The sequence below is a fragment of the Pteropus alecto genome, unplaced genomic scaffold (assembly GCF_000325575.1).
Source record: "Pteropus alecto unplaced genomic scaffold, ASM32557v1 scaffold79, whole genome shotgun sequence".
In the NCBI taxonomy this organism is placed as follows: Eukaryota; Metazoa; Chordata; class Mammalia; order Chiroptera; family Pteropodidae; genus Pteropus; species Pteropus alecto.
The window spans coordinates 14,273,450-14,282,988 of record NW_006494612.1 but is presented as its reverse complement, the minus strand read 5'-3'; positions in this window follow the sequence as shown (position 1 = coordinate 14,282,988).

The window sequence follows — 9,539 nt, the reverse complement described above, 5'->3', positions numbered from 1 at the left end:
GCATTTGCGGCAAGCGCGACGGTCACTCTTCCCTGTTGACGCCTCTGTCAGGACTCGTTTTCCTGCGTGCGCATTAACAACTTATTATCCGTGTTCATCGCAGAACCTGCGTCCTACCCGCCTGCCACTCTCAGTTCCCCAGGGTGACTGTTCATGTTCTGTTAAGATTTTGACGTAACTGGGAGTTTCGCTTCTCTCGCTCATCCCGGGCGCTGCAACTTGTCAGTCCGACCCATGTGTGCGCGCCTCGAGGTTTTGCGCTCCAAGTATCATAAGGTTGCTTTTTTTGTTTTTTTTGTCTAATCGTGGGTGTTTGGAGGAGGTAAGGGTATACATAGTTTTCTTATTTGCACCCAGAATCTGGGTCTTCGCGTTTATTAACTGATGGTTTTCATAGATTGGGAGTCAACACGCAATGCTCACGACTTTTGGGCGAAGCAAAGCAGAAAACAATGCATAACAAGTTTCACTTTCAGGTTCTCACTAAGGAAAATGAAGTCCTTACTATTAAGATCTCATTGTGTCCTTTAAAAGCTATATTAAATGGATGACATAATGCTGCAAAAATTAAGGTGCTCTTCTCTGATTCCCGAGAAGGTGGTTCGCCCTCACCTAATTCCTGAGATCTCTGGTTTCCTGAGTCATTAGTAGTGTTCAAAATCTTAACAGCAATATGCCCATTGATGCTATGCTTTGGCTTTCTACTCAGGGACTGTGATACCTACTTCACTACTGACCCCTTCTGAATTCTTCTTTAGGGAAAGGGTATGTGAGATATGAAAATATAATTAGCAAATATTTTATACAAAATATCTACTAATGGTGCTTCAATCATACTCTACATAATTTAATATTCCTACTCCCACAATATAGTAATAAGCATCTCTATTTTCACATAATGAAGTGAAGCCCAGCAAGGCTGGATAATTTGAATAAGGTTGAAAAGCTAGGAAGATTGCAATTCAGTTTTTGCACTTAGGTCTTTCTTCCTTTAAGGTTGATTGGAATTTTTTACTTAAAACTCTATTAATAAAGCTTATGATTTTTCTAAATGCCAACTAGTATATTTTATTTTCTAAAAACATAGTTACTTTTGTGGTCATACAGATATTAATTAAAGATACTGAGTGTTATTTATATTTTTAGTGTAACTTCAAAACTTATTTGGAATTATCAAAAACATTTCTAAGGCCTATTATCATTTTATTATACAATAACATACAATATTATTATCTAAGGCAAATTATTCTAACGCATATTTATTTTAGAGAGCCTATGGTAGAGAGTGATGATAAATGTTTGGATTTATGAGTTACACAGCCATGACTGGATTTTTATGATTCTGCAACAGTATTCTTATGCTCTCAAAATTTGTTTTGTAAAATCTGTATTTTGGGGTAAATTTGATAAATCATTAGCTTTCGCTGAAACACTTTTAAGTTATATATTTGAAATCATCAGAACCACTCAATTATATGCTTCATGAAGGCTTTGTGTTCAGTACCTAGAATAGTACCTATACAAAATAGGTGCTTAATAAGCAGTTTTTAAATGAATAAATATAACCTCATTTCCTTCAATTAAGACAAAATGATGACTTAAGAAAACACTATTTATAGAATGCTTTTGTCTATTTATAGTAGATTGAAGATTCTTTATTGTCTTTCCTTTCTGCTAGGGAAGTAAAGGAGATGATACAATCAGGTAAGCAACCTAAGAGTTTGCTGTAGAGTGTACCTGACCATAAGTCCAAAGAAGCACTTTGAGCACACAGGTGGGGTTTTGTATAACTTTGGGATTTTGCTGAGTGATTTGATGGAAAGACAAGGAGAAAGGTTGGCAGCCATTTTTAGGAGAGTGGTTGAAGGACAGGGCTATGAGGTTAATTTAAGATTACATAGGAAAATAATGAAGACATAAAAGGGGAGAGAAAAGTTAACTATACATCTTGATCAAATGAGAGAGAAAAATCAGAAGTCGCAGTCAATGTGGTATAGCTTTCTTGAAAGTTTTAGTAGTAAAATGATGGCATGGTTTATGGAAGACCTGTGGGTGGGATTGGCTAACACAGAATGAAGATCAAGAAATTGAAGACTAAGGCACTGAAAGTGCTTTTCACATGGATGTACAAGCCACCAACAGTAATGACGTGGATAGAGAAGGGTGATGGGTCAGATACCAAAAACTTCCATGAAAGTGGTGGAATAACCTGGAATCAAGTAGATGACTGTGCAGAGTTGGGATAGAAGGAACATATCCAGGGAGCAAGAGCCTAAATGGATCAAGGACTGATCTAAGAGGTGGTACACAGTTCAGAAGCAATACTTGGGAGCTACAAGGATGCCAATACTGCCTCCTCTGGTCCTAGGGTGTGAGATAAGGAACCTTCTACATTGAGAGAGAGAGACCTAGGGGAAACTGTTCTCAGGAAAAAGCTGATTTTCACCTAAAGCAAGAAAATAGAAGATGCATAGTGTGACTGGATTATAAAGGTAGTGGAGTTTTTCATATTGAGCAAGGATTCTGCAATGTCAGTGTGGATAAATTTTGGAGGCAAGCCAACATCATGGGTGTGTGACCTGTGCCTTAGCACAGAGCTCTACTTTTAAAAAAGGCCTTGTGCTTGGCTTAATGCTCTTCTGTCCGTTCCTGGAAATTTTTAATAATATTAAACAAGCAACTCCACATTCTAATCTTGCATTGGGCCCCACAAATTATGTAGCCAATTCTGTTGGAGGAAGTGGAGAAATGGGAGCTTGGTTGAAGCAGAAGTAATACAAATGCACTGGGGATTAAAGTATGAGAAACTAAATGCAGGAGATTGTGTTTTTGTGTGAGACCAAGAATAGTGGGAGGAGTGTGACTGCAAGGTTTCAAATGACATCTGGTTTTGCACTCTTCCAGGCCGGGCTAGCTGAGACCTGGTCAGGAAAGGTAAGTAAGCAGCAGTCACCATCAGCCTACTCCATGTTTCTGTAAGCTAGTATATTCGTTTTCCTAGGGTTGCCATTAACAAATTACCACAAACTTAGTGACTTGGACCAGCAGAATTTTATTTTCTCACAGTTCTGGAAACCTGAAGTTCAAACTCAAGGTGTTGGCAGAGCAGGGCTCTCTCGCTCTCTCTCTCTCTCTCTCTCTCTCTAAAGGTTATAGGTGAGAATCCTATTTTGCTTCTCTAGCTTTTGATGCCTGTAAGTAATCATTTGTATTCCTTGGCTTGTACGCTTGTACTTGTATAACTCCAATCTCTACCTTCACTTTCATATATTCTTTGTTTTTCCTCTATCTATATTCTCCTCTTCTTATAAGGGCACTTACTGAACTTAGGGTCCACCCCGTTAATCCATGATGATCTCATCTGGATCTCCTGATCTCAATTACATCTTCAAAGACCCTTTTTTCAAGTAAGGAGGTCACATTCACAGGTATCATGGTTAGAATTTGAACATATCATTTTGGAGACCAGCATTCAGTCTACTATGGTGAGCTTAGGTGAAGCCACAGGAGTAGCCAAGCCGGACGACAGGGGCAGCTGATAGCTTTTCAGGCCTATTTGTCAAAACAAAATATCTATAAAAATACGAAGTTTATCAATGTTTCTAAAGCTTTCCAACTGTGAAATTTAATATGAAATTCAGAAGATTAGAACTGCCCCGAGAGACTTTACATCCCTAGGAGTGACAATCTGCCCTTGGGGACAAAAAGCCCTGGGGAGAGTCATGTACTTGGGGAAAATGCCAAGTCTGGTTACAGAGAACTGTAACCACCCTCTATTCCAGAGAACATGTGTGGTTCCTTGGTGCTTAAGGTGAATCTACGGGATGCCCATATTTCATCCCTCCCTAAAATATGGAATTTAAAGGGCCGGAGGAGTGACCTTGTGAATCTGCAGCAGAAGCTAAGCTAATGTCCCAAGCCATGCTTTATAGAGCAGTGGTCCCCAACCTTTCTGGCACTAGGGACCGGTGCTCCTATGAGACTCTAATGCCTGATGATCTGAGGTAGAGCTGAAGTGGTGATGCTAGCGCTGGGGAGCGGCTACAAATACAGATGATGCTTCACTCGCTTGCCGGTCGCTCATCTGCTTTGCGATTCAGTTCCTAACAAGCCACACATCGGTACTGGTCTGCAGCCCAAAGGTTGGGGACCCCTGTTATAGAGGATAATCTTAAAATCCCTTAGAAAGAAGAGAAAGAAATGTCGAAGCTGATTCTAACTATGCTACTCCACCCTCTTCTAGCTGACAAGCACTCTGAGAAATGATTTAGTAGTCACCAGAGTCAAATGATCTTCTTAAAAATCATCACACTCTGATTCTTTCCACCTTCTGCTTACAATAGAATGGGAGCCATAAAATCCATCAGAGGTTCTATAGCTGTTTTCTGGGTGATGACTGTGAAGGGATCCCGAAATGTGGCAGTGGGGCAGCAGCATAAATGGGCCAAAGTTTACGGCAGATTAGAGGAGCATCCATCTATCTTTAGGTGGCCTTGAAGGAAGTTGCCCTGAGACTAAACTTGGATGATATAGCAGCCTATGGCAGAAGAGAGTGGAGCCTGAGCTGCCCGGCAGTGATCCTGTCCCTGCTATGTGGCAGAAACAATGCCACAGATCCCCATCCACCAAAGGAGAGGCTGGGCAATGAAAAGGCTGATGCACAACTTGCTTTCAGAAAATCAGAGGCTGTAGAATGAGAGGCAGAGGGAATAAGAAGGGACTGCTTTCCTTTTCGTACGTAAAGTAGAAAAGAAATTTCCTAACAAAGTATTTCAAATGATCATTATACTCATATGTCTCTCCTGTTCCTGGTCAGTGGGGCATTCATTGTTTTGCAGAGTAGTAGCATATATGAAAAGAACACTGAAAGCAGGAAATGTTGAGTTCTAATCTCAAGTGGCAATGCTGCTAATGGTATGTAATCTCAGTAGTCAGTTTTCTCTGAAGGGAAGGTATAATACTAAAGGATTGTCCTACTCTACAATTCCATGAAGTGACTTTATTATTAACTCCAAACTCCTCAGCCTAACATTTAGAACACTTTACCCATCCATCTCCATCTTGCTTCAATTCTTATCATTTCCCAACAAAAATCCTCTTTCCTAGATAAGCTGATCAACTTGCCACTTCACCTGACTCCCTTATTCCAACATTCATAATTGGTACAGGGGGTATGCTTATTTTTACTACCTCCCACTCTTAAGCAATGTCACTTAATTTCATCAAATTCCTGTTCACAAATAACCTATTTTATTGAAGGCCTACTGATGAATTTTTTCCATCTACGATTAATTCATTTAAACATACGCCAAGGTGCTATCCAAATTTTATAGCCTTTCTTTCATGTGTTTGAGGAATATAGCAATTTTAAATTAAAAGGAAAATATTATTCTCTTAAGGTTTTGGCATGCCCTTAAAACCCTTTATATGTATTAAGTCTCCTAATTATACTGCAACTTTCTTAGTATGAAGTTCTTATATTTTATAATAGTATTTTCTAACTTCTTCCAGTGAATGGGAAAACTCTGAATGTTTTAGGACCAATAAAAAAAATTACTAAGCATCTAGCCATCCACTGGTACAGCATCAACAAAGTGTTTGGCCCAGAATAGGCATATAATAAATATTTTTGCATAAACATATAAGTAAATTAATCCTCACCCCTCTATTCAACCATATAGATAGATGATAGATAGATAGATAGATAGATAGATAGATAGATAGATAGATAGATAGATACACACACACACACGAAACCACCAACCATTCTCTCTTCTCTGCTCAATATGATGACTTTAACACATGGCAAAAACATCAAAAGAAATTTAAGAAATCTAAAACTTAACAAAGATATCTTTGTGATTGATCAATATGTAGTAATTTACTTGCCTAAATAAGCTTTATTTTTAACAATGTATAAGAAATAATTTAAAATATTTTGGTATATTTTCATATGAATTGCTTCTGTGTACAGATTCATAAAATCAGAAATGAGAGCTTGAAGATTAGATGATCAACATAATTAAAACATTAACTCATAACTTCTAAAACAGGAGATCTTGGGGTCTCTAGAATTTTATTTTATATTAAGAAATGTACATTTTAGCAGAACTCCAGTAACATTTTTATGATATTTATTATAGTAGATATTATTTATGAAGCTTCTAAATTGCTCAATCAGATAAATATAGTGAATACTAAATTATCTTATAAAATGAGTTGAACCTTTTTTGATTTGGGCAAACTCTAATTTAACATAACTCAAGCATCACTAATGGAACTTAGAGTGGGTGGAGTCTTCTAAAAAGAGAAGCTTCTGAGATGTTCCTGGGGCATTGGACTTGAAGACTAGCCTCTTAAAAATTTCCTTGGGAACTGAAAATTTAAACTTAACCCATTGAGACACTATTTTTTAAATTTTCCTTACACTGTACATGAGTTAGAAAATTAAAGTATCTTAATGGTTGAAATATAATCTTTAGCATTAATGTTTCTCTGGGTTTCCTGGATTAGATGCATCTTATTCATGATTCTCCTTATTAGTTGCAGCCCTAGACAAAATTTGAAAATAAGTATAGCCTGACTCCTTTTCATATTTTTTTGTCTTCTCCTGCCCAACCATTTGAGGTTCTCCTGTGAGTCTTGAGGTTTATAAACATGCTGACCCTCTTAATAGCTTCTTGTGTAACGCTCTTTGGGGTCAGAAGTGGGGGAGTGGAGCAAAGTAATTGACATTGCAGATGGGAACTTTAGGGAGAGAATAATGTCTGAGAACAAACGCTTTTTTAAGATTAGAGTTTAAACACTACTTTGACACCTATAAGGGGGCATCTTTCTTTACAAATCAGACCTGAGCATTACCAATGAATATATATGCATAAGATAAATCTTCCCAACCTTGTATTGAAAAAGAAAGGAAGGGAGAGGTTTGGAAGGAAAGAAAAATGGGAGTGGGGACTGAAGATTTGTCAGACAAGGCTCATGCTTTCCTGACTGATTCCAAAGTGTTTAATGAAGATTTATTTTCTTAATAAGGAGGACTTGGATATAGTATTCTTAGTTGACAGGTTTTTTTCCCCCAATACTTTAAAAAAGTTGCTGTACTTTATCCTATGTACAAAACATCTTTTATTCTGTTTTTAAGATTTTCTCTTTACTGATGATTTTAAGTGATTTTATTATATGTCTTTGGGTAGTTTTCTTTATGTTTCATGCACTTAGGTCCATTGCACTTCTTGGGTTGGAAATATTTTAGTCATTTCTTCAAAGAAGTTTTCTGCCCCCATGCCTTGAGGATTCCAATTAACACATATGCTTAAGCTGCTTAAAGATGTCCCACAGATCAGTGATGCTCACTCTGTTGATCTATTTTTGGTCTTTTTGTCTCTGTGTTTTATTTTGAATAGTTCTATTGCTATGTCTTCGAGCTCACTGATTTGTTTTACATTAGAGTGTTTAACCTACTTTTAATTCTATACTGTGTCCATTTCGTCTCAGGTATTGTATTTTTCATCTCTAGAAGTTTGATCTGGTCTTTTTATATATCTTCTATTACTCTCTACTTAACGTGCTCAGTCTTTCCTCTACCTTCATGAGCATATATGATATCGCTACAATAACTTTTACAACATCTAAATTACCTGCTAATTCTATTGTCTGTCAATTTCGGATTGTTTCTACTGATTGCTTTTTCTCTTCACTGCAGGTCATATTTCCCTGCTTCTTTATATTCCTGGTAGTTTTGGTTGGATGCCAGACATTATAATTTTGCCTTGTTGGGTGGGTGATGGATATTCTTGTGTTCCTATTAGTATTCTTGAATTTTGTTCTAGATCACAGTTAAGTTATTTGGAAAAAGTATATCCTTTTGAAGCTTTCCATGAAGTTTTATGAGGCAGGATTAGAGAGAAGTCATTAGTCTAGGGCTTATTTTGCTCTACTCCTGCAGTAATAACTTTTAGAGTACTCCAACTAATGTATATCTTGAATTAAACCTAAAATTCCACATATGGCAACATGAATGACTCTCAGCTATGTGTGAGCTTTGGTGATTAGTATTTGTGCTCCTTTAGGTGGTTCTTGTTTTCTAACATGAATAAACTGATTTGTACCCAATGGAAGACTTGAAGGGATCTTCTGGAGCTTTCTTAGTGAAGTTCTCTCTGCACAGGGACTCTGCCTACAACCTCTAGGTCCTCTGCCTCCCTAGATGACCAGTTCCATCTTTTTCAACTCTGAGAAGTGGCCAAACTTAGCTTGGGTTCCCTATCCCTGCATTATTACTTGGAACCGCTCGTCAGACACTGAGCTAAGGCAATCGTAGTGCTTCCCTCATTTGCTTCCTCTTTCTCAGGGATTACTATCCTGTGCTGCCTAATATTCAGTATCTGAAAAACTGTTGCATGTATTTTGTCTGCTTTAATAGATGTTTCAGGAAGGAGGTCCCTATTTCTCCATCTTGACTAGAAGTAGAGTTTATTTACTTTGTAATTTGTTTTTGCTTTTTGGTTTTGTTTTGTTTTTCATAGAAATCTTTTCCCACAAAACGCTTAGTAATAGTTCACTGCACGCAATGGATTTTTGTTTTGAATTGAATGGAATGAATCATAAAGAAAAAAAGGGGAAATTCTGTTCACTTACATTTCGCTCAGAGGAAAGTTTATCTGGAGAACTTACTGGAGAACACAATTCCAAGATAACTAGTCCTATTCTCAATTGTGATCCTGAGAACTTCTGTGGCCTTAATTTTTTGTGCCTAAGTTTTCATATAAAATGGTAGTGGGTGTTGACCTTCTTGGATTTTTACATTAGATTCAAACAAGAACAGTCTTAACTAGGATTAAACTGAAATTCTATCCATGTTACCTTTGAAGTATTTGACAATTGTGAATGTTATCTGTTTATAAATTATTCATTATTAATAAGCGAGCTAATTCCAAGTCTTGCTCTGGAAATCATCTAATAAAGTCACCATTAATAGCAACATTGAAGCTACATCTCAGGGAAGGGGACAAATAAAAATTATTTCTCAGTTCAATGATGATAATCTCAGTTTTTATATTAACTAAATGACTTAATTAATAAATCTCACCCTTTTTTCCCACAAAACATTTCTATGATAGTTATATATAAACAGCTTATGCAAATTTATGTTCTATTTCAAAAGAAAGAGCATATAAACTTGCTGCATCCAACTCTTTTCCCACTCTGTCTTCTGGTTCACATCAAGCCATCTGGGGCATCCAAAATAAAGAAAATTAAATAGCACAGATACATGAAATAATTCTGTCTTTACCCCCAAACCCATGTGCACAGATCTATAGAAGCAGTTGGCTTGATGTGTTAGAATGTTTCATTCCAGTCCAGTAAACAAATCCTCTAAGTAAAGGGACAATTTATGGCTGAAAATATTATCTAGGCACCACACACCTTTACCATCAGTACTTTAGTCTGTGAAAATTCATGAGAGAAGGTGACCGCAAAACGTTAGTAGATGTCAAAACAAAAAATATTAACCTTACCTGACCCTAAGCATCAAG